Raw genomic sequence first — 26,577 nt, forward strand, 5'->3', positions numbered from 1 at the left:
GGGCTGTTTTGCTGCTTCAGGACCTGGAAGACTTGCCGTGATAAAAGGAACTATGAATTCTGCTGTCTACCAAGAGATCCTGAAGGAGAATGTCCGACCATCTGTTCGTGTACTCAAGCTGAAACGAACTTGGGTTCTGCAGCAGGACAATGATCCTAAACACACCAGCAAGTCCACCACCGAATGGCTGAAGAAAAACAAAATGAAGACTTTGGAGTGGCCTAGCCAAAGTCCTGACCTGAATCCTATTGAGATGTTGTGGTATGACCTTAAAAAGGCTGTTCATGCTCGAAAACCCTCTAATGTAACTGAATTAGGACAATTCTGCAAAGATGAGTGGGCCAAAATTCCTCCAGGACGCTGTAAAAGCCTCATTGCACGTTATCGCAAACGCTTGGTTGCAGTTGTTGCTGCTAAGGGTGGCCCAACCAGTTATTAGGTTTAGGGGGCAATCACTTTTTCACACAGGGCCATGATGGTTTGGATTTTTTTTCACCTTTAATAATAAACACCTTCATTTACAAATTGCATTTTGTGTTTACTTGTGTTGTCCTTGACTATTGTTTAAATTGGTTTGATGTTCCGAAACACTTAAGTGTGACAAACATGCAAAGGAACAGGAAATGAGGAAGGGGGCAAACACTTTTTCACACCACTGTATATATATATATATATATATATAGATATAGTAAAGCGCTGCGTAAATTGTAATCGCTATATAAATTGTGTATAATAATAATACTTAAAAAAATATATATATATATATATACATTTTGTAAAGCTCTGCGTAAATTGTAATCACTATATAAATCGTGTATAATAATAATAAATCTATCAATATTATAACCCTAAATAGTTTAAAATCATTACAGTTCACTATTATTATTACAAATTATTTAGTGTTATAATATATATTTAGTATATAATATATATATATAGGGATGGAGGGATGGATGAGCAGACATAGGGACAGAGGGATGGATGAGCAGACATAGGGATGGAGTGATGGATGAGCAGACATAGGGATGGAGGGATGGACATGAGAGAGATGCGATGGAGAGAAGTGTGTATAATAAATAAGGCGGAGGGATGGATGAGCAGATATAGGGATGGAGGGATGGATGAGCAGACATAGGGATGGAGGGATGGATGAGCAGACATAGGGACGGAGGGATGGATGAGCAGACATAGGGACGGAGGGATGGATGAGCAGACATAGGGATGGAGGGATGGATGAGCAGACATAGGGATGGAGGGATGAATGAGCAGACCTAGGGATGGAGGGATGGATGAGCAGACATAGGGATGGAGGGATGGATGAGCAGACATAGGGATGGAGGGATGGATGAGCAGACATAGGGATGGAGGGATGGACATGAGAGAAATGTGATGGAGAGAAGTATGTATAATAAATAAGGCGGAGGGATGGATGAGCAGACATAGGGATGGAGGCATGGATGAGCAGACATAGGGATGGAGGGATGGACATGACAGAGATGTGATGGAGAGAAGTGTGTATAATAAATAAGGCGGAGGGATGGATGAGCAGACATAGGGATGGAGGGATGAATGAGCAGACCTAGGGATGGAGGGATGGATGAGCAGACATAGGGATGGAGGGATGGATGAGCAGACATAGTGATGGAGGGATGGACATGAGAGAGATGTGATGGAGAGAAGTGTGTATAATAAATAAGGCAGAGGGATGGATGAGCAGACATAGGGATGGAGGGATGGACATGAAAGAGATGTGATGGAGAGAAGTGTGTATAATAAATAGGGCAGAGGGATGGATGAGCAGACATAGGGATGGAGGGATGGCTGAGCAGACATAGGGATGGAGGGATGGATGAGCAGTCATAAGGATGGAGGGATAGACATGACAGAGATGTGACGGAGAGAAGTGTGTATAATAAATAAGGCGGAGTGGTGGATGAGCAGACATAGGGATGGAGGGATGGATGAGCAGTCATAGGGATGGAGGGATGGACATGACAGAGATGTGACGGAGAGAAGTGTGTATAATAAATAAGGCGGAGTGATGGATGAGCAGACATAGGGATGGAGCGATGGATGAGCAGACATAGGGATGGAGGGATGGATGAGCAGACATAGGGATGGAGGGATGGATGAGCAGACCTAGGGATGGAGGAATGAATGAGCAGACCTAGGGATGGAGGGATGGATGAGCAGACATAGGGATGGAGGGATGGGTGAGCAGACATAGGGATGGAGGGATGGATGAGCAGACATAGGGATGGAGGGATGGATGAGCAGACATAGGGATGGAGGGATGGACATGAGAGAGATGTGATGGAGAGAAGTATGTATAATAAATAAGGCGGAGGGATGGATGAGCAGACATAGGGATGGAGGCATGGATGAGCAGACATAGGGATGGAAGGATGGACATGACAGAGATGTGACGGAGAGAAGTGTGTATAATAAATAAGGCGGAGTGATGGATGAGCAGACATAGGGATGGAGCGATGGATGAGCAGACATAGGGATGGAGGGATGGATGAGCAGACATAGGGATGGAGGAATGGATGAGCAGACATAGGGACGGAGGGATGGATGAGCAGACATAGGGATGGAGGGATGAATGAGCAGACCTAGGGATGGAGGGATGGATGAGCAGACATAGGGATGGAGGGATGGATGAGCAGACATAGGGATGGAGGGATGGATGAGCAGACATAGGGATGGAGGGATGGACATGAGAGAGATGTGATGGAGAGAAGTATGTATAATAAATAAGGCGGAGGGATGGATGAGCAGACATAGGGATGGAGGCATGGATGAGCAGACATAGGGATGGAGGGATGGACATGACAGAGATGTAACGGAGAGAAGTGTGTATAATAAATAAGGCGGAGGGATGGATGAGCAGACATAGGGATGGAGTGATGGATGAGCAGACATAGGGATGGAGGGATGGACATGACAGAGATGTGACGGAGAGAAGTGTGTATAATAAATAAGGCGGAGGGATGGATGAGCAGACATAGGGATGGAGCCATGGATGAGCAGACATAGGGATGGAGCCATGGATGAGCAGACATAGGGATGGAGCCATGGATGAGCAGACATAGGGATGGAGGGATGGACATGACAGAGATGTGACGGAGAGAAGTATGTATAATAAATAAGGCGGAGGGATTGATGAGCAGACATAGGGATGGAGTGATGGATGAGCAGACATAGGGATGGAGGGATGGATGAGCAGACATAGGGATGGAGGGATGGATGAGCAGACATAGGGATGGAGGGATGGATGAGCAGACAGAGGGATGGAGGGATGGATGAGCAGACAGAGGGATGGAGGGATGGATGAGCAGACATAGGGATGGAGGGATGGATGAGCAGACATAGGGATGGAGGGATGGATGAGCAGACATAGGGATGGAGGGATGGATGAGCAGACATAGGGATGGAGGGATGGATGAGCAGACATAGGGATGGAGGGATGGATGAGCAGACATAGGGATGGAGGCATGGATGAGCAGACATAGGGATGGAGGGATGGATGAGCAGACATAGGGATGGAGGGATGGATGAGCAGACATAGGGATGGAGGGATGGATGAGCAGGCATAGGGATGTACATGAGAGAGATATGAAGCTGGGATGCATGTAAAAATAATATTACTGCCTAGGCAATGTGGTTGCGGGTGGGGCATTTTTGTTTATATTGTGGATAAGGAGACACAGTACATGCTTGCTGGTGCATGAATACAGTAAAGGAAATCATCTAAATAAACATTATACTGCAAATTGACAGTAATTAAATAGTCCCCTATAATGCTTGGTTAAAGATTACCTTGTTGGTTAATATAAACTTTTGAGGCTGCAGCTGTTTTCTTGTCTCTTTGACTTTAGTTTTGAAGATCTTCCGTTATGATTCTAGTCTGCAGACTGCTAGGGGGCGGAGCCAAGGCGGGGCTGTGTAGATCAGTGCAAAATCCTAATAAGGAATAGAAGGAGGTGCTGCATCACTGCAGACACACCCACAAACCACCAGCCTCTGTGTCTCTCTGTTACGTACAGAGCGTCTCCACGCAGGGCTGTAGTACTAGCCTGGGGCGAGCACAACTCCTCACCACCACACACCAACGGCTCGAGAGACAGTGAGAAGCAACCAGGAAGTACTACAGAAAGAGAAGATTTTGAAGAGGGACCAGTGACAATTGGAGAGGAACAGAAAGAACAGGTAAGTGAAATAGCACTGCCTCAGCTTAGAAGAAGATAATAAGCTAATAAAAAAAATAACTTTACAACCCCTTTAAGTTCGGTGCGGGCCTGTTCAAGCTTAAGTAATAAATCCGGATGAGGGAGTCGTTTATGTTGGGTAGCTAGGGTTTCATATTCCCTAGTTTTGGTCAAGATCAGTGTGGTGTTAGCTTTATTAAGTCTGGATGACAATTGAATTAGAGAACCCCGTATGGAGGCCTTATGCGCCGCCCAATTAATAGCAGGGTTGGTGTCCTCTGCTTTGTTAACCGCAAAATATGCTTTTAGATGGGCTATAATCTCTGTACAGTGAGAGTCATTGCCGAGGACAGACTCATTTAGTCTCCAGTGGGACTTCGCTAATTTAAGTTAGATTCGAAAACAGTAATACTACTGGGTCGTGATCCGACCAAGGTGTAGATACAATTTTGGCTGCAGTCAGTTTAGGCAACAGTCCCGAGGCGAGAAACACATGGTCAATACGCGAATAGCGATTATGAGCCCTAGAGAAATGAGAATAATCGCGGGCGGTAGGGTTGGCCTCCCTCCAAGCATCGACTAAGTCATAGCGATGTAATAATTGAGCAAAGATTCGGCTACATTTGGGAGGGGATCGAAGATGAGATAAGTGCGATTTATCCAGAACGTGATCTAGTGCTAAATTAGAATCCCCGGCTAGAATCACATCACCCTCAAACTCCGACGCTAATGACCGGAGCAAGGCTTTAAAAAATGCTACTTGATTCGTGTTGGGGGCATAATAAACCAGAATTGTCACCAAATTGCTCCCCAAGTGACCCTTAACCATTAGAAACCTCCTCTCTGGATCCCGCAGTACTTTAGTCTCAGTAAATGAAAGTCGCCGTGACAAACAGAGTGCTACCCCACGCTTTTTCTCTGTGGCATTAGCAAAGTAACACACAGGGTAATCTTTATGTATATAGCGGGGGGTGAAAGTGGAGGCAAAATGCGTTTCCTGAAGAGCTACAATATCTACATGCAGAGATTTATAATAGTTAAATACCTAAATCCGCATAGATGGGGAGCCCAGGCCCTGTACGTTATGGGATAGCAGTCGAATGGTTCCAGTCGAGTCAGTTAACCGGGACATGGTAGAAAACGTAAATGTACATGATAGACAAACTCACCCACCAATGGCAACACATGGACCTCTTCGATGAACCAAAATTCCGCTGGCTGACCCTCAAGAAAAAAAAAGAAATAATAGTGAAGACTTGGAAGAAAGCAAAGAGAGAAAGAAGAAGAAAAAGAGAGAAAAAAAGAAAAAAGATACGTGGGTTCAACAACACCCAGTATCAACAGAAAAAAAAACATTAAGCAACAGAAGTTAAACATAATGTAACAACGTAGACCAGAATCTAGGTCTGGAAATGTGGGAGTCTCCACCAAAGAAAATCAATGGGGAGAGTCCTACCAAAAGGGAGAGCGCATAGCCACCTCCCGGCACAATATAAGATAGCAAATGTTATGCCCATAGACACATACCTGAGGACTCTAAATAATATAAAGACAAAACATATATTAATCTGATCGAGCAATAGAAATCTACAGGCGGCAGCTAATGTCCTATATGAGGACCACAGAGAAGCTATCGCCCGGAAAAGAAAGCACCCCCAAACCCTAGGAAAAAAACAACATAAAACATAAATCTACAACCCTTTATATTATCCCCTTCTCCCCGAGTCCGGTTTTCCAGTGCAAAAAAAAAAAAAAAAAGGAAAAATGGAGTCTCTTCAGGTAACTCGACGCGATGGTGCGGATCTCTTCGAAGTCGGGGAAGACCAAAGCGGCAAGAGCGGAGGGGGGAGATCGGTAGCTGTGGACGGACCAGAAGAAGTTGGGGTCTGGGTAATGAACCCCAGCTTCAACAAAATCTTTTCCCCGTCTGCAAATGTGAAAAAAGCATATGATCGATTGTCATAGGTAAACTGTAGTTGGAAGGGATAGTTCCAGCGATAGCGAATATTGCGTTGAATCAAGGGAGATAGCAGCGGCTTAAACGCCCTCCTCTTCTGAATGGTAGCTTGCGATATATCCGCAAAGATTTGAATATGATGACCTTCAACCTCCAAGTCAGGGCGATCCCTGGCATACCGCATAATGGCTTCTTTAACCCCAAAGAAATGGGGCTTTACAATCACATCTCGAGGTGGTCTATCAGGTTTCAGGGGGACCAAAGCTCTATGAATGCGATCAATTTCCATATGAATGTCATCAATCTCTGGAACCGCCAAACGCATCAAAGAAGAAGTAAAAGAGGTAATATCTTTAACTGATTCCGGTAAACCGCGAATACGGAAATTGTCTGGCACGATTTTCCAGGTCGTCAATTCTATTGTATGCTTTCTCCAAACGATCGTGGAGTTCGGTAATCATGTCGGAATTCTGTGACACTCTATGGACAGTATCATCAACTTTGGACTCTATACTATCCAGCCAACAACCCAAACTCTGGAAATCTTGCCGTAGGTCAGAGGTTAATTTAGATGTCGCTTTCTCTAGCTCTTTCCTCAGCATGTCCACAAAACGAGCGAGCAAGACAGTATCAGGGGAATATGGCAATGGTGCAGGCAAAGGGTCAGGGGATCCCTCAGGGCTATCAGGATCCATATCATGGCCGCTGGTCTGGCTGAGAAATATGTCCGATAAGTCCCTTTCCAGGGCAGATGAGGCCTGAGAAGCAGGGCCCGGGGATGGAGCAGAGGCCTGAGAAAGAGACCTGACAGGGCTGGATGCTGGACAGGGAGGATCCATCTGCTCACCTGAAGGTGGAGAAGCCGTGAGAGAGCCCTCATCAAAAGATTTGCAGCCAGCTAGGCGTCCTCTGTCCCTCTGTAGCTGTGGCTGCTGCTCCGGTCTGGGCCCCGCATGTCTGCCGGTCGCCATCTTGGATTTACGTCCAGATCCACGAGGTGGATGTAAATTACCGCCGTGCGCCTTCCCCGACGATCTCGTAGGCATGGGAGGCGATCCGCGTGTGCAGTGCCCGCTGTCCCATACGTATATGGGGACGAGCGGGGCTGGTGGGCAGCGTAAGTCAGCCGAATGTGCCGGGAGAGTGCGGAGCAGTCTAGGCTTGCATCCGCTCCGGCTGCCCGCGCATGCGCACTCCTGACCTTTACCCTTTTATCCTTTACCTGCATACTCATCTGTTCCCCTTCCCCCTCCCTGCCCTTTCTTCCCCTTCCCCTTTTTCTTTTCTCCTCCCCTCTCTTTCTCCCCCCTTTCCCTCCCCCCCCTCCCTCTCCCCTCCTTTCTTATATTCCCCCATTTGCGCAACACTAAAACCACTTAATCAGTTCTCGCACATGCCTTTTCTCCGTGAGATCTGGGAGAATAATCCTGATGATTTCAGGAATTATCTCCGGATGACGGACCCCGTTTTTCACCGTCTGCTGTTTTTTCTGACCCCTTATATCAGCAGGCAGGATACCTGCATGCGGCAAGCCATCACTCCGGAGCAGAGGCTCATCGCCACGTTGCGCTACTTGGCGACAGGGAGAAGCCTTCAGGACCTCAAGTTCTCTACAGGCATCTCCCCCCAGGCTCTGGGGATCATTATTCCAGAGACCTGTTCTGCCATCATTCTGGTCCTGCAGAAGGACTATATGAAGGTAAGTTTTATCTTTTAACATCACATTCTATGTATTTAATGATTGCTAATGTCTTGCATTTCTTTCCTCATTCCCTTATTACCATCATTGCAATATGCTCTAATTCATATACTCTGCCCCATTTGTCCTCAGGCATATTTGCCTCACTAACTTCCCCACCATGCTCTTCTTGGCCCATAAAACTATAGTCTAGTCACTTACCAATGTCTTTTGTCAGCTCCATAGTATTGCTTTCCCCTAAACACCCCCTAAAATGTCTACAAATGTTATGTGTGTGCTTCAATTCATGCAGAGTGACTTTTTTAAAAAATTTTGGTTGTGCCAAACTCATTAGGAACCCCCCTCCCTCCAACTGCTAGCTCAGTTGATAGCAATCCTCTATCTGCTGACTTTACCAAACCCAATACACACTATACCTACTTTTTTGATGCTCACATTTATGGATAAATTCACCTAAGCATGTAGTGCAAGGGCCTGCCTCCATACTTTCAAATGTTTTTTTTTTTTTCCCCTATTAATTATCTTGATATGTGAAAGCAGAATGTCAAAATGTGCTTCCATTTTGTTTTCTTTTTGGTATTATGACACTTCTTACCTGTCCGGTGGGCTGCCAATAGTGTAAGTAAGGAGGGGCTTCCCAAAGTATCACACATTATTTCGGCATTCAGCTCTCAATCAAGTGGAGAGGGTTACCTGTCCAAAACATCCCCCCCCCTCATTTTTTAGCAAGGGCCCATCAGATGGGGGGATGTGGGGTGGGGGAGGGATGGGGGGTTGATGACTCTCATAAGGGGACCTTATACTTTAGGCTTTAAATACTCAGTTCCCAAAATGTTATACTAATCTTGGCCAAAAATGTTTGTGTCTAATCTGCTTGCAATGTTGATTATTTAAATTACTAATTTGGGTTCTTGTTTCACTCCACAGTGTCCTTCAATGCCACAGGAATGGCAGACTGTGGCCTCCCACTTTGCCAGTCATTGGGACTTTCCCAATTGTGTAGGAGCAATTGATGGGAAGCACGTCTGCATCGTCCCACCACCCAACTCGGGGTCGTACTATTATAATTATAAGGGGTTTCATAGTATCGTGATGTTGGCGGTGGTGTCTGCGACATATGAGTTTTTGTATGTGGACGTGGGGCAAAATGGACGGATGCCGGATGGTGGAATGTTCGCACGGAAGGAGTTCTACTGGCGTCTCCAGAGTGGCAGTCTGGGCTTGCCACCCCCAGAGGAGAATCAGGAAGGACTCCTGTTCGTCTTCGTCGCGGATGAGGCGTTTGCCCTGGCGAACCATCTGATGCGACCTTTCCCGATGAGGACCCTCACCCCAGACCACAGTATTTTTAATTTCCGCCTGTCCAGAGCCCGAAGAGTGGTGGAGAACACTTTTGGTATACTGGCCAGCCGGTTTCGCCTTTTTCTAACACCTAATCACATGGCGGAATACAAACTCACATAGTGCTGGCGTGTTGTGTTCTGCACAATTTTCTTAAAAAAGTTACTGCAAACTATGCGGTCTCAGTTGGCCAACAAGAAGCAGACTTGCTTGAAAATGATGATAACCTCACGGGCCTTGAACCTGCTCATCCTGGCTTACCCCCCCAAAGCGCCCGTGAGGTTAGAACCCAATACATGGACTACTTTGTGGGTAGGGGGGCCATTAACATGCCAGACAATGTCTGAGAGGCATTTTCTCAATACATTTTTTTTTAAACTCCTTCATTTACTGCTTGGCTTGGTTTTAGGTGTCTCCTAGGTAAATTTCAGTTTTTTCTTGTTGTGCCTTTTTCAACAACAGTGCAAACCCAATTTCAGAGCGAGATGAGGGGACAATCTCTTCTTCAGATAATCTTATTATGTTGTGGGTCTGCTACACACACACCTTGTTTTTGTTAACTAATGTATGTAGTGCATTACTGATCAAAATCGTGCTCATTTTCAGCACCATGGCAGGAAAATGGCATGATTGTCCAAATTAACACATCACTGTGGGTGTTTTTTACTAAAGGCACATCCACTAGGCACTACAAGTGCACTGCAAAAGTCCACCTGAAACTGCACTTGGAGTGCAAAGTGGAGTTTCCTTTAGTAATTAACACCCATTCTCACTGCAATCTAACATTTTACTCCAAATACATCTTTGGCGCAATGAAAAAGGAAGCCACACATTAATGAGAATTTAACTTTTTAATCTAAGCACATTCACATGTGCGTTTAGAAAAGGTTTTTACAACAAAACAAGAAATTGTGTGTATCAAAAACAGTCTTTCAGCTAATTTTTGTTTACTTGGTGTTTTTGTGTAAACAGGCATGTATCAAAGCGTAACATACAGAACACAGGAACTTAACTTTGAAAAGTGAAGACAATATCAGACATGAGTATGTACAAACTGGGCTGATATTGCCTTCATCACATGGGGTGTCACCCCTGTAAAATCCAAATTTGGAAGATGCACACAGTGTGTCAACATGTGCTATCTCCCATCATGGGGAATCAATGTACATGTTTTGGGGCTGCAACCCCTTCATCTCAGCCACTTTCCACAAAACGCGTACATTGATCCCCCATGATGGGAGATAGCGCATGTTTACACACTCTGTGCATCTTCCAAATTTGGATTGTTCGAAAATACAAAAGTTGTGGTTTAAAAGCCAAAAAATAAAACACTAGCTAGTTTGGGGTGTTCCACACTCTTCCCAAAACATCAATGATGTCCTTCATTTTATTTTTAACATCATTGATGTTTTGCTTTATATTTTCTAAATCCTGATTGCACCCCATTATCTCCCCAATCAGGATCTGGGCACTTTCACTGGTAAAATGGGATTCTTCTTCCACATCACCTACAAAACAAAGCAAAAAAACACACCATGTATTATAAATATGGTGACATACATTGATGAGCTTTCCGGAAGCTGTGGTCTCCGACACTCACCTGTTGTGGTGGCAATTTGACCAACTTCAATGATCTCTCCTTCCTCCTCCTCCTCCTCCTCCTCCTCCTGCTCCTCTGCTTCTGGAATTTTGCCTTCTTTGGGAGGGGTGTGGTTCCTGGTGTCCTCAGACTTCCCAAGCCTTCTCTCCCCTATGAGAATGTTAAAAAGGAATAATTAGCACACAGAGGGCAGAAATAGGAATATGAAACATTGCTTGGAAGTGTTGTACAATTGTGTTTTTTGGCCGAGTTCAACAGTGAGAACATTATTGTGGACACTTTGTTAAGCTGGAATACCTGCAGAACAATGTTTCTTACGAACGAATGAAACCATGAACTTGAAAGTGGCCATTTTAAAATGCACAACATGAAATCAAAGCACATGGAGCAGAATGCAAGCAAGAATAATGATATGAACACAGGACAACTACTTACTTTTTTGAAGAACACGCTTGATCCTTCTGTACTGATCATGCTCCCTCAGTTTCAAGTCTGACCAGCGTTTTCTCAGTTGATCCTTGGATCGGCGTACCCCAAAATTCTTCTGAAGACTCTTCACAACTTTAGTCATGATTTTGGCCTTTCTGATATTTGGGTTTTGGTAAGGTCCATACTTCCCATCATAGTCGGTCCTGTTCAATATGTCCACCATCTCCAACATCTCTCCAAAAGACATATTTGAGGCCTTAAATCTTCTCTTCCTGGATCGGGACGTTTCAGGCTCTGGGCTTTCCTCACCCTCCTCCTCGTTAGTGGAACTGTGATTGCGCACCTGCGTTCTCTCCGCCATGTGCTCTCCCCACTGCGCCGAAAGCGAAGGGGCGGAGAATAGTCTAGAAAGAATGTCAGGGGCGGGCAGAGTTTCACGCATGTGCACTGTATATAAAACGCAACACGCGTGTGTCGTCCGTACGATCTGGGAACAGAGTGAGGCGCGGACGCGACAATCGTGCAAACGAAGGTAAAATTTTTAACTTGGTGCATCACTAGACTAGACTGCTTCTATCTAGGCCGATGTTGGGACAAGATTAGGAGGGTTTTTCATGGCATTATTAGTATTTAAAATTTCAAAGAATTTATTTGTTTTCAAAAGAGTACAAACATAAAATAAGAACAGACACAAGTTCAAAGGAAACATCCGAAACTAGTCGGCCAACTGAATGTTACAAATACAAATGAAACAAAAGGAACACTGGGTCCTCTATAGGCAAAAGATCTGCTATATAAAATTATAAACCTGAGGATCGGCAGGACTCTGAGTATATAAGAAAATGGGAAGGCTCATAGGCCTTCGGGGGACCAGCCCAGCACCCCTAATTGGAGCTTGCTGTGCTAGGCTAGCTCCACCCAGGCCTCCAGGAACCCTCCGCTCCCATTGTAGATCCAGGGAGATCCCAGAGTACTGAAGGCGTATGTAACTAAAGCTAGAGCTTCAGAGGGAGGCCCCTTAAATCAACTGTACAGTCTAGCTGAGAAGCAATCGGCCCCCTCTGGTGGAATTATGAGACCAAATTACAAATATGCCAACACAAACAACAAAAATAAAAAAAAATTGAGAAAAGAAGGGGTGGGGGATATGAGGGGGGAAGAGACACACTAGGGAGGAAAAGAGCAGACAGGGGAAACGAGAGGGGGCAGAAGGATACAGAACAGACAAGAGACGATAGAGCCTGCGATTTAGGACTAGCTGTAAGGGGTGCTCGGCTTACGGGCAGGCAGGGATATAGGGAAGGAGAGGGAAGAGCCAGGCGACAGGACCGAACCTGGACAACGAATGCTGAACCAAGTCAGTTTGGCGGAACGCCCGTGATGAGAGAAATGCCCACGTGTTGGGCCCAAGGCTCCCAAATAGATTCAAACTTATCTCTGTAGTCTAGTAAAACGCTTGTTACTTTTTCCTGGGTCATGATCCAAGAGATCTTATGTTTGGCTGCTCGAAAGGAGACTTTGGGCTGTTTCCACGCTTTAGCTATGGTATTCTTGGCACCTAGCAACATGAAGTGTATCAATATGCTAGTAAACTTGCCAATGCGGGGGATGGGGCCATTCAGGAGAGCCACAACAGGGGTTCTAGGGACCTTGATACCCGTTACCCGAAAGATTAAATTAAAGATCCTCCACCAGAAGGGCCTAAGTTTAACACATTCCCACCAGATGTGGGCCATATCACCTGTCATTTCACAGCCTCTGAAGCAGAGGGGAACATGTGGGCCAATTTGGCCGGGGTCAGGTACCACCTAGTCATCACTTTGATATTGGCCTCTATCAGAGAGACGTTCCTAATCCCTTTATAGGCTCTGGAGTAAGAGGAGTACCAGGACTCCGGCTCCCATTGAATTAGGAGATCCTTCTCCCAGGCCAACATGAAAGATTTCTTGTTGTCATTCTGTGCTAGTGCCTGGTATATAACCGAAATTCCCCCTCTTTGGTCCGTGGCCTGTCCACACTACACCTCATAGTCGGTGAAACGTGGAGGGGCCGGTTTCCCCTTTCAAAGCCCATGGAGGTAATGTTGAATTTGAAAGAACCTAAAGAGCTCCGAATTCGGAATCTCCAGTTCCCTTTTGCAATATTTTAGGGTGATGGGACCAGAGGGCGTGAAGAAGTGGCCAATTCGGTACAGCCCCTTATCCAACCACCACTGGAATGATTTAATGTCTATCCCTGGGGGGAAGTCGTGGTTATTAAAAATGTGGGCAAGCGGATGAGAGTCTGACACTAAGGAAGTGTTGGTTTTTAGTCTATCCCAAAGGGAGAGGGATTGGGATAAAATGGATGAGAGAATGGGGAGGGCGCTCCCTGTGGGGGATCCAGAGCAAGAAGTCTAAAGTGTATGTAGGGGCAGCCTGTCTCTCTATTTGCAACCAGTCAGGTTTTTCAAGTCTGGCGTATAAAGTAGACAATTGGGCTAGTCTGGCAGCTTGGAAGTACCAGAACAGTCTCGGGTAGTGATGGCCGAACGGTTCGCCCGGCGGTCGTTTCGCGGCGAATTTCCGACTTTCGCCGTCCGCGGGTTCGAACGCCTTTTTCCGTCGTTCGCCCCGGCGGACTTACGTGTTTAATGTATACAAGAACTTTAACCTTTCGTGACACGTTTATCATGTGTTACAGGACAACCAATTGAGACATGACAGCTCATGGACACTTGGACATTCCCCCTAACCTATAAATACACCCGATCCGGTGGCCATTTTACATTCTTTCTTCTGTCACTGTAGGGAAAGGATCCTGTGTGGAGTAGGGACAGAGAAAACGCTAGCTATTTGGTACACAAAAGTTCTTTTCAGGACTGGTATAGGTGTTAGGTCAGCAGCCTGAGTTTCTTTTGTCAGTTTAGATAAAGGGACAGAGCGCTGTATGCTGCTATTTTAGGGACAGCTCAGCCAGATTAGTCTTTCTTCATCATCATCATCATCATCATCATTAGCTGTTACTATCAGGTCCACAAAAGAGCTGTTCCAGCTAATCGTTCCAGCCTACTCTTTTTTGCCAATTTGTATAGGGACAGGCAGGAAGCAGTGTGTCAGGCAGTGAGGATAATTTTAAAGACTTGCTGTTACTATTAGTTCCACAAAGGTTCTTTTCAGGACTGGTATCAGTGGTACGGTAATAGGCTTGTACACGTATAATATTCTTTCTTCCAAATATAGAAAGAATATTATACTTGACTGCTGCCCTTCTGCTGCAGTCTGCTAATCATTCACAACTCACTTGTTCCACAAAGCTCTTTATCAGGACTGGTAACTTGGTCTGTCTAGGGTGCTACGGTACATAGGCTTGGGTGCGGTACAGTCTGCTGTTCTGTAAGGACCGCTATCGGTCCACAATACATAGGGTTGCCGTGCACTACTGCTGACCGCTGCCCTATACTGCAGCAGTCCTTCAGCGGTATAGGGACTGACGCACAGTCTGCTAAACACTAATACACAACCTGCTTGGTCCACAAAAGTTCTTATAAGGACTGGTAACTTGGTATAGGGTGCTACGGTACATAGGCCTGAGTGCAGTACAGTCTGCTGTTCTGTAAGGACCGCTATCGGTCCACAATACATAGGGTTGCCGTGCACTACTGCTGACCGCTGCCCTATACTGCAGCAGTCCTTCATTGGTATAGGGACTGACGTACAGTCTGCTAATCACTAACACACAACCTGCTTGGTCCACAAAAGTTCTTATAAGGACTGGTAACTTGGTATAGGGTGCTACGGTACATAGGCCTGAGTGCAGTACAGTCTGCTGTTCTGTAAGGACCGCTATCGGTCCACAATACATAGGGTTGCCGTGCACTACTGCTGACCGCTGCCCTATACTGCAGCAGTCCTTCATTGGTATAGGGACTGACGTACAGTCTGCTAATCACTAACACACAACCTGCTTGGTCCACAAAAGTTCTTATAAGGACTGGTAACTTGGTATAGGGTGCTACGGTACATAGGCCTGAGTGCGTTACAGTCTGCTGTTCTGTAAGGACCGCTATCGGTCCACAATACATAGGGTTGCCGTGCACTACTGCTGACCGCTGCCCTATACTGCAGCAGTCCTTCAGCGGTATAGGGACTGACGCACAGTCTGCTAAACACTAACACACAACCTGCTTGGTCCACAAAAGTTTTTATAAGGACTGGTAACTTGGTATAGGGTGCTACGGTACATAGGCCTGAGTGCAGTACAGTCTGCTGTTCTGTAAGGACCGCTATCGGTCCACAATACATAGGGTTGCCGTGCACTACTGCTGACCGCTGCCCTATACTGCAGCAGTCCTTCATTGGTATAGGGACTGACGTACAGTCTGCTAATCACTAACACACAACCTGCTTGGTCCACAAAAGTTCTTATAAGGACTGGTAACTTGGTATAGGGTGCTACGGTACATAGGCCTGAGTGCGTTACAGTCTGCTGTTCTGTAAGGACCGCTATCGGTCCACAATACATAGGGTTGCCGTGCACTACTGCTGACCGCTGCCCTATACTGCAGCAGTCCTTCATTGGTATAGGGACTGACGTACAGTCTGCTAATCACTAACACACAACCTGCTTGTTCCACAAAAGTTCTTATAAGGACTGGTAACTTGGTATAGGGTGCTACGGTACATAGGCTTGAGTGCGGTACAGTCTGCTGTTCTGTAAGGACCGCTATCGGTCCACAATAGATAGGGTTGACGTGCACCACTGCTGACCGCTGCCCTATACTGCAGCAGTCCTTCAGCGGTATAGGGACTGACGTACAGTCTGCTAAACACTAATACACAACCTGCTTGGTCCACAAAAGTTCTTATAAGGACTGGTAACTTGGTATAGGGTGCTACGGTACATAGGCTTGAGTGCGGTACAGTCTGCTGTTCTGTAAGGACCGCTATCGGTCCACAATAGATAGGGTTGACGTGCACCACTGCTGACCGCTGCCCTATACTGCAGCAGTCCTTCAGCGGTATAGGGACTGACGTACAGTCTGCTAAACACTAATACACAACCTGCTTGGTCCACAAAAGTTCTTATAAGGACTGGTAACTTGGTATAGGGTGCTACGGTACATAGGCTTGAGTGCGGTACAGTCTGCTGTTCTGTAAGGACCGCTATCGGTCCACAATAGATAGGGTTGACGTGCACCACTGCTGACCGCTGCCCTATACTGCAGCAGTCCTTCAGCGGTATAGGGACTGACGTACAGTCTGCTAAACACTAATACACAACCTGCTTGGTCCACAAAAGTTCTTATAAGGACTGGTAACTTGGTATAGGGTGCTACGGTACATAGGCTTGAGTGCGGTACAGTCTGCTGTTCTGTAAGGACCGCTATCGGTCCACAATAGATAGGGTTGACGTGCACCACTGCTGACCGCTCACCTATACTGCAGCAGTCCTTCAGCGGTATAGGGACTAAGAGTTTTGTCACAGGGTCATTTAAAAAATGACATGCAGAGGAAGAGGCAGGCCCTTCCGCAGGGGTGGTAGGGGTAGGGCAGGAGCAACAGGCTTGAGCCAAAGTGGGAAGTTGCAGAAGGTGCGTTCAATTACTTTAAAGGATGCACCAGACTTGGTTGAGTGGCTCGCTCAGCCTTACTCTTCTGCACCCTCCTCATCCTCTCGATCTGCACCCTCTTCTTCACTCTCTGCTATGTGCACCCCCAAAGACACTACCACCAACAACACGACCACCACCACCACCACCACATACCTTCCGCTTGAGTCACTGGAATTATTTTCCGATCCATATCAAGAGGACATTTCTGATGCGCAGCCACTCTTGGTATTGGATCAGGAAGAGGAGGTAGCAACAAGCGCTACTCAGCAGTCTGACGCCAGTACCCAGATCAGCCCAAGGAGGAGGTTGGTCCCCGGTGTTGCTGCCTACTCTACTTATAGCGGTGGGGAAGGTGACGTTGATGATGACGTGTCTAGTGATGTCACGTGGGTGCCCACAAGAGAGGAAGAGGAGGGGAGTTCAGAGGGAGATATGGACCAGCAGATAGGGAGGAGAAGCAGCAATGACTTACATTGCACAGCAGGGACAAAGCAGACTGCAAATGTATCAGGAGCGAGTCATCGACCATGTACGGTCACATCTGGCGCTCCCAGGACACCGGCACATGGCTCCGCAGTGTGGGCTTTTTTTAACGTGTCCGCTGCTGACAATAGCGTTGCCATCTGCAATCTTTGCAGTCAACGCGTTAGTCGCGGTAAGCCCAATACTCACCTAGGGACGACCGCCTTAAGAAGGCACATGAGCAGCCATCACCGAGCCCAGTGGGAGCAACGGAACACACAAAGCCACACTGCAGGCTCTCACCGTCCAGCCTCGTCTTCTACTTCTCCTTCTCCTCTCTCCTCACAATTGTCCTCCACTCCACCTTCCATCACGCCAAGCTCACATTTTTCTGCAAAAAGGCAGGCTTCCGTGGGCCTAATGTTTGAGCGTAAAAAAATGATGACGCCGGATAACCCTCTTGCCCAACGGTTGGCGGCTGGCTTGTCAGAACTCATAGCCCGCCAACTACTGCCATATAAACTGGTGGACTCGGAGGCCTTTCGCAAATTTGTGGCCATTGGAACACCACAATGGAAGGTCCCAGGAAGGAAGTATTTCTCAGAGAAGGGCATCCCAGAGCTATATGGCCATGTTCAGCGGCAAGTGAATGTATCTCTGGCACACAGTGTCGGTGCCAAGATACATCTGACCACAGACACGTGGTCTAGCAAACACGGGCAGGGAAGGTATATCAGTTTTACTGCCCACTGGGTGAACCTTCTGACGGCCGTCAAGCATGTAACCCGTGGCACCCGTGTAGATTTGGTTTTACCGCCACGGATTGCATGCAGGCCTGACTCTTCTTCTCCTCCTCCTACTCCATCCTCCTCCCTCTCCTCCTCAGCTGCCTCCTCCTTTTCCGCTGCTAGCGTCTCTTCCACTGCACCGCCCAAGCTCCCCAGAACCTATTCCACATGCCAGGTGAGACGTTGCCATGCCGTGCTGCGTCTGTTGTGCCTGGAAGCAAAGAGCCACACTGGCCCGGCACTCCTTTCAGCTTTGCGTTCACAGGCAGATGAGTGGCTAACACCGCTCAATTTGACAGTTGGTAAAGTGGTGTGTGACAACGGTGCCAATCTGCTTAGCGCATTGAAACAGGGCAAAATCACGCACGTGCCGTGCATGGCACACGTCTTAAACTTGGTCGTGCAGCGATTCCTTGTCAAATACCCTGGGGTCCAGGACATCTTGCGGCAGGCAAGGAAAATCTCGGCCCATTTCAGAAGATCTTACACGGCCATGGCTCGCCTTGCTGACATTCAGCGGCGACACCATCTGCCGGTCAGACGTCTTATTTGCGATTGCCCGACGCGATGGAACTCAACCTTCTATATGCTTGATAGGCTGCTCCAGCAGAAACGTGCAGTTAACGTCTACCTGTATGAACTCTGCGAAAGAAACGGTTCTGGGGAGCTGGGTTTTTTTTCACCGCGCCAGTGGCTGCTCATGCGCGACACATGCAGACTTCTGCGGCCATTTGAGGAGATCACCAAACTGATCAGTCGCAGCCATGGCGCCATCAGTGACATGGTACCTTATGCCTTCTTTCTGGAGCGTGCATTGCGTCGTGTCATTGATCAGGCTGTGGAGGAGCAGGAGCGGGAAGATGAGGAAGTCGCAATGCTGGATGAATTCCCAGGGGGGGCTACTCTATCTGAGACAAGTCAACAACAGGAGTCTGATGAGGAGTCAGAGGAGGATGGTGCCGGGGCGGATGAGCAGGAGCAAGAAGAGCATGCTTTAAACCTTTCTGGGATCCCTGTTGTGCGAGGATGGGGAGAGGAGAATGAAGAGGACGACATTATCCTGGATGATGAGCAGGAGCCAGGCCACCACACCGCTTCCACTTTAGTGCAAATGGGGGCCTTCATGCTCCAGTGTTTTAATAGGGACCCCCGTATAAAAAGCATGAGGGTCAAGGACCAGTACTGGGTGGCAACGTACTTAGACCCCCGGTACAAACACAAAATGGCGGAAATGTTACCGCCGTCGCAGAGGGCTGTCAGAATGCAGCACTTCCAGGCCTTGCTTCGAGAAATGCTGCATTCTGCTTTTGCGTGCGCTGGCAGAGGAGCAATTCCCACTCCCAGAGAAGGATTTGCGGGTACCAATCCAACAGCGCCTGCAAGAAGAGGCCGGTTTGAAGATGTGTTGGTGACTTCGGATATGAGGTCATTCTTTCAGCCGACCCATCGACAGGTGTCATCCGGATCCAGCATCAGGGAACGCCTAGACCGTCAGGTGTCCGACTACATTGGGTTAACGGCCGATGTGGACGCTCTGAGGAGTGATGAACCCCTAGACTACTGGGTGGGCAGGCTTGACCTCTGGCCAGAGCTTGCCCAATTTGCAATCGAACTGTTGGCTTGCCCCTCATCCAGTGTCCTGTCCGAAAGGACGTTCAGCGCAGCAGGGGGGATTGTGACCGATAAGCGTACTCGCCTAGCTCACCACAGTGTTAACTACCTCACATTTCTAAAAATGAATGAGGCATGGATCTCGGAGGAATTCAACACATGTGATCAGTAGACCATGTATATGTCTATAAACAATTTTTGGAATCAAGCACACAGACCTTCTTAATTCATTTGGCTCACTTCCCTGACCCAAAAAAGCACACCGTACTATATGCCCCTACCCTCCTCTTTGAAGAGGTTGAGCGGTGTCATATTTCTACTGGGGCTGCTTATTATGAGGGGTTCCCACCATCCCTGTGCTGTGCTGACTTCCTCCTGGGTGTTCTTATTATGAGGGGCTCCCACCATCCCTGTGCTGTGCTGACTTCCTCCTGGGGGTTCTTATTATGAGGGGATCACACCATCCCTGTGCTGTGCTGACTTCCTCCTGGGGCTGCTTACGGTGCTGCTGTCAGCGCTGTATGTCACGGAGCTGCTGTCAGCGCTGTATGTCACGGAGCTGCTGTCAGCGCTGTATGTCACGGAGCTGCTGTCAGCGCTGTATGTCACGGAGCTGCTGTCAGCGCTGTATGTCACGGAGCTGCTGTCAGCGCTGTATGTCACGGAGCTGCTGTCAGCGCTGTATGTCACGGAGCTGCTGTCAGCGCTGTATGTCACGGAGCTGCTGTCAGCGCTGTATGTCACGGAGCTGCTGTCAGCGCTGTATGTCACGGAGCTGCTGTCAGCGCTGTATGTCACGGTGCTGCTGTCAGCGCTGTATGTCACGGAGCTGCTGTCAGCGCTGTATGTCACGGAGCTGCTGTCAGTGCTGTATGTCACGGAGCTGCTGTCAGCGCTGTATGTCACGGAGCTGCTGTCAGCGCTGTATGTCACGGAGCTGCTGTCAGCGCTGTATGTCACGGTGCTGCTGTCAGCGCTGTATGTCACGGAGCTGCTGTCAGCGCTGTATGTCACGGAGCTGCTGTCAGCGCTGTATGTCACGGAGCTGCTGTCAGCGCTGTATGTCACGGAGCTGCTGTCAGCGCTGTATGTCACGGAGCTGCTGTCAGCGCTGTATGTCACGGTGCTGATGTCAGTGCTCTGTATTACGGTGCTGCTGTCAGTGCTCTGTATCTCCTGCACCCTCTTGTTTGCCTACCCTGGTCCCTGACCTTCCCTCTCCTCCATTGCCTTCATTAGCTCCATAGTCCTGAATTGTCAGAACAATTTCCCAAATAAAAAAAAAATGCTTGTAGTTATCGATCCCAAATTCACCTCATACATGTATTATGCTATTGTCCAGGTGGTGGGACTACGTGCTACCCCCTAATAATTACCCCGTGGCCGCAAATTCGACCTAAAGGTTTGCGAAATTCGCCTCCCATTGAAGTCAATGGAGCCCGCGGCGAACGGTCGTTTTCGCGAACGTTTGTGTCCGTTCGCGTTTCGCGTTCGCGAAACGTCCCGTCGGAAGTTCGTCCATCACTAGTCTCGGGACACCCAGCCCTCCTTTCTTCCTTAATCTAAAGAGTGTATCGCGGGGTAACCTGTGACCTGCTTTCCCCCATATAAACTGGATCACCTTCTTCTGAAAGGATTGAAGGTGGTCAGACCTTATGTTAATCGGGATAGCTCTGAATAAATAAAGAAGCCTAGGAAGGAGTCATTTTGAGGGAGTGAATTTTGCCCAGAGATTACCCTTGGCCCAGGTTTGTAAGTCCGTTTCTAACCTCTTGTAGGCAGGAGGAAAGTTGGCTGAATACAGCTGTTCGATTTTAGGAGTAAGTTTGATCCCAAGGTAATCTAAGAAGGTGTTTCTCCACGCAAAGTCAAAATTGCTCCGAAGGGTTGTTACCGTGGCTAGGGGGAGCGAACTATTAAGGGCATGGGATTTGGCGTAGTTAACCTTGAGCCCTGAAGCCTTGGAAAAGTTATCCAGAGTTCTGCAAAGGTTAGGCAGTGACGTGATGGGGGAGGTTAAGAAGAGGAGTACATCGTCCGCGAAAAAGGCCGCATTTATGTGTCTGGGACCCACATGAGACCCCTTGGATGTCAGGGTTGGTACGGATGGCTATGGCTAGCATCTCAATGGCTATGGCAAAGATTAGAGGGGATAAAGGGCACCCTTGTCTGGTGCCTCTGGCTATGTTGAGTGGTGGGGAGTAGTGTCCTAATAAGCGAATCGACGCAGTCGGAGTCGAGTATAGGGAGTGAAGAATGCCCAAGAATCTGTCTCCGAAACCCCAACGCTCCATGAGCGAGAAAATGTAAGGCCATTCTATGGAGTTGAAGGCCTTATGTAGGTCCATGGATAGTAGCATACCCTCTTGTTTGGGTCCCCCCTCCCAGTTGGATTGAAGGATGTCAATGGCCCTTCGGGTTAGATCTGGCCCTTGTCGGCCAGGGATAAACCGAACTTGGTCTTTATGGACATATCTGCCAATAAAGGAGGCATGCCGGTTGGCCAAGATTTTGGTGAGTATCTTGAGATCGTTGTTGATAAGGGATATGGGTCTGTAATTCTCCACTTCCTCTAGGTTCTTGTTCGGCTTAGGGATGACCGAAATGTAGGCGGTGTTCAACTGGGGGTCTAAAGGGGAACCTTTAGTTATTGAGTTAAAGAATTTTGCCATATGAGGTGCAAGAGAGTCTGCAAATGCTTTATAGTATGGCACTGAGAGGCCATTAGAGCCTGGGGCTGAACCCGTTTTGAGAGATTTTATGACTCCCTTAATCTCCTCTGCTGAGATTTCGGCTTCCATGATATCTCTGTGGTCAGTCGAAAGTGTAGGAAGGGGCAAATCACAGAAGAGAGCCTTGCATGCACTACTATCCTCCCCTTGGGTCGAACTGTAAAGTTTGACATAAAAGTCTTGGAATGACTTAAGTATTTTGATGGGGTTGGCAGAGAGCGCTTGTTCCGAGACCCTAATTTTGGGGAAAGAGTGGGTACGAGTCCTAGGGGTTAATTTGGCTGCTAGCATGGAGCCAATTTTATCCTTCTGATTATAAAATTTGGCACTGCACCAGCGGATTTCTTTTTCCATTCTAGTGGTTAGGGCTAGGTTTAGTTTTAGTCTAGAGGAGTCTACCTGGTCCGCCAAAGCCCGAGAGGGATGCTGCTTGTGTTGGGATTTCAGGGTTTTAAATTTGGTTTCAAGGTTTTTGATGTCTATCATTCGCTCTCTTTTGATGCGTGAGGCTATGCTTATTGGTTTGGCTCTGACCACTACTTTATGGGCTGCCCAAAGGGTTTCTGGGGAGATCCCTCCCACCTCATTCAGAATAAAGTATTCTTTCAAGGAGCTCTCAATGTCCTTGGATACACTGGGATCGTTCAAAAGAGATTCATTAAGCCTCCAGTGTGTTCCCACCACCTTCGTTACTACATTGTGTACTGAGACACAGACTATTGAGTGATCTGACCAGGAAACATAAAAGATGGTGGCTTTATGGGTGGATGGGATCATCTCCGGGGGGACCAGAATATGGTCAATCCTAGTGTAAGATTTGGTGTGGTGAAGAGTAGTGTGTGAAATCTCATTTGGTTGGGTTCAACTCCCTCCAGATGTCTATCAGGCTGTGGGCATGAAGGGTCCTAGCTATGGACAAGCTGGCTTTGGTGGGACGTGTAAGCTGAGATCCCAGAGGTCTGGATCTGTCAAGTCCCTGATCGAAGGAGACATTTAAATACCCTCCAAATATCACCCTGACCTCCGTTAGGGGAAGCAAGGCCTTGAGAAGTTCTTGAAAAAATTTAGGTTGACCTTTGTTGGGAGTATAATAGGAAATTATGGAATAGAGGTTGCCCTCGATCAAGCCCTTGATTAAAATTATCCTGCCCCCGGGGTCTCCTAGGGTGGAGGAGTGTTCAAATCTGCAAGTCTTACCAAAGAGGATGCCCACCCCTCGGGTTTTGTTCTCCAAATGAAAAAGTGAAACAATGAAAAAATGAAAAAAAAAGATGAAAAAACAACAGGAATTAGCCAAGAAAGGGCCTGCATGGGGACAGGTTAGAATGGGGGCTCAGGGCCCCGACCAGAACAGAAAAACCGGACGCAGGTACACGACCTAAACAAAGGGAATGACGAGTGAAGAAGTGGAGGGTCTCATTAGGGGGGTCTTCCATCTCTTGATTTTTTGATCTTTCCCGAGATCCATAGAGGGTAGACCAGGCTCGTCGGTTGTGGACGCTTGGCTGAAGCTGCTGCGTTGGCCGATACTTCCATGGGTGCTTCCTGGGATAGAAGCTTTAGATGGAGGAGCAACTTTTCACCCTCTTGCAGACTGGAAAAAGCGTAGAAACGGCCCTTGTAGTTGAATTTAACTGCAAAAGGGAAGGCCCACCGGTATTTGATCTCCTGGTTGGAGAGAACTGTAAGAAGCGACTTCAGAGCTCTCCTCTTCTGCATAGTAACTGGGGACAGGTCAGCGAAGATCTGAAGCTAGTGACCATGGCAGGAGACCTGTTGGAGTCTCGACTGCTTCAAGACCTCCTCCTTCACAGCGTAGAAGTGTGGCTTCATGATGATGTCTCTAGGGGAGCCGTCCTTTCTCGGGGGTCCAAGGGCTCTGTGGACTCTATCCAGCTCCAAACGATGCGACGGTATATTCGGAATTAAATCTCTGAAAAGGTCCTGAACTGCCGTGGAAACATCTGAAAAGGACTCAGGGAGGCCACGTATCCTAAGGTTATATCACCTGGATCTATTTTCGAGGTCGTCGATCCTGGATAGGGCCAAATCTAGTTGCTCCTGCAGGGTCTGTATGTGTGCAGCATTTTGGTTGGTGCGCGACACAGTAATGTCTAACTTGTTCTCAATCGCTTCCATTCTGGAGCCATGATTTGCGAAATCTGATTTCATATCTTTGGTGATCTGGGCTGCAGTGTTGGCTAGACCCCTTTCCAGGAGGGTTGATAGTTTGAGAAAAAGGTCTCCTTGCTGGGAGAAGGAATCTTGTTCAGGTATACATGGAGAGGGTGTAGCTAGGAGGTTAGGCGACATAGGCCCTTATGATGATAGAGCACTGTCCTCCATGTGGCGGCCCAGGAGTGATTCTGTGGAGGCCGGGGATGGTGTCTGGGGGTAGTGATGTCCCCCCTGGGTCACCTGAGAGTACGAAAGTACAGCAGGGGCTATGGCATTATTAGTATTTTAGGGTTTGTCTTGTGTTGTGTCTTGCAGACAAGATGGATCCATTCCAAAACCCCAATTTTATGGGGCTATTCCTCCAACTGTACAAGGAGATGCCCTGCCTGTGGCAGATCAACAACCAGTTTTATTACGACAGAAGAAAGAGGAAGGCAGCGCTGGAGAAACTTCTTTCTTTGGTGCGGATCATGGTCCCCACGGCAGACATGGCCTATCAGAATAGGAAAATTGGGGCCCTGAAGATTACATATCTCAGGGAGAGAAAGAAGCACCTGGAGTCCTTGAGATCAGAAGATCCAGATGTCGTTTATTACCCCAGGATGGTTTACTTCCAGAGGCTGCATTTTATGGTAGACCAGGGGGTACCCAGGCCACCACTCGACCGTCTTCCTTCAAGGCATCCTTCACCCCCAGCTGAGGCTTCCAATGTCCAACCTGGGCCTTCCAGGCAGCAACATGTGGTGGGGCCCAGCTTGAGACAGGTATTGCATTGTTGAACATATTTCTTGTGGTACATTTAATGATGTTAACTAGATGTTCTTATTGATCAGTAAGTTGTGATTTAACAAAGTGGTTTACATCTCAATAGACAATAGTGACCAAAAATGATTGAGACGGGAATGAAAAATGCTGGGCTCAGAATGATAGTCTGTTCTATTTGGTAACATTCTATTTGCAAAAGTCAGGAGCTCAAAATGGTGTGATTGATGAGCAAAAAACTAAAACTATGTCCCATTTTCATACACAGGAAGACCTCGGCCTCCTTCTCCTCCTCCTGCCCCAACTACAGGAGCCCAGCCACAGCCTCGAAAGATGCCTGGTGGGAAGTGCCTAAGGAAGGTGAGAGAGTAATTGCCTGGGTTCAGTCTGGTCTGCCAGAAGATGCAGCCTCTTGAAGAACCACATCCTGGGGACATAGATGGCATGTTCTCTAGGACTTCTGGACCAGAATTCTCTCCCTGAGATATGTACTCCTCAGGCCACCAATTTTTCTTATTCTAATTTGTTCATGTCTGCCCTGGGGGCCAAAGGCTGCACCAAAGTAACAAGTTTCTCCAGCGCTGCCTTCCTCTTTTTATTTTATTGCAACCAAAATAAAGTTTTTTTTTGTTTGATGAAATACTTGCGTATGTGTTTTCCTTCCAAAAGGCCAGTTTATTTTTGAGCAGGCAGGTCCATTTCCCCCAAAAAAGTGAAATGAATAACAAGGGGTACCAACACTAAACAACCTCCTGTAGATTAAAAAAGAAAATCTAAAAAATATAATAATGTTGTTGTGGTAAGTATACACACAAAACACACCCAAAAAAAATGGAAAGATGAGAAAACTGTCAAAAAAGGAGATGTTTAGGAAAACAAAACAAAAAAATGCAGCCCCCCCAAAAAAAAACGAAATATAAAATTGTATAGATGTGACAAATTCAAAAATTGTATTGCCGAAATGGTTAAAAAAGAAGTGTGTGTGACTATGAGCATCAAAAGCAGTTCCTTCTTGCAGTATTGTAAAGAACAAGAGAATGCGCTTCATGAAAGAATTTTTAACATTGCAAAATGACGAATGTGCTATATCGATTATGAGCACTAGTTTTACCTAAACGAGCGCTTCCATGTCGGAATTTGAATGTGTGCATGCGTGGCACCTTGTCCGTCGGAGTAGGCTACACATGATCGGAGTATGTCAAAATATTTCCGGC

Source organism: Lithobates pipiens, unplaced genomic scaffold (genome assembly GCF_037356315.1).
Source record: "Lithobates pipiens isolate NorthernLeopardFrog02 unplaced genomic scaffold, aLitPip1_a1.2 Scaffold_25, whole genome shotgun sequence".
Taxonomy (NCBI): Eukaryota; Metazoa; Chordata; class Amphibia; order Anura; family Ranidae; genus Lithobates; species Lithobates pipiens.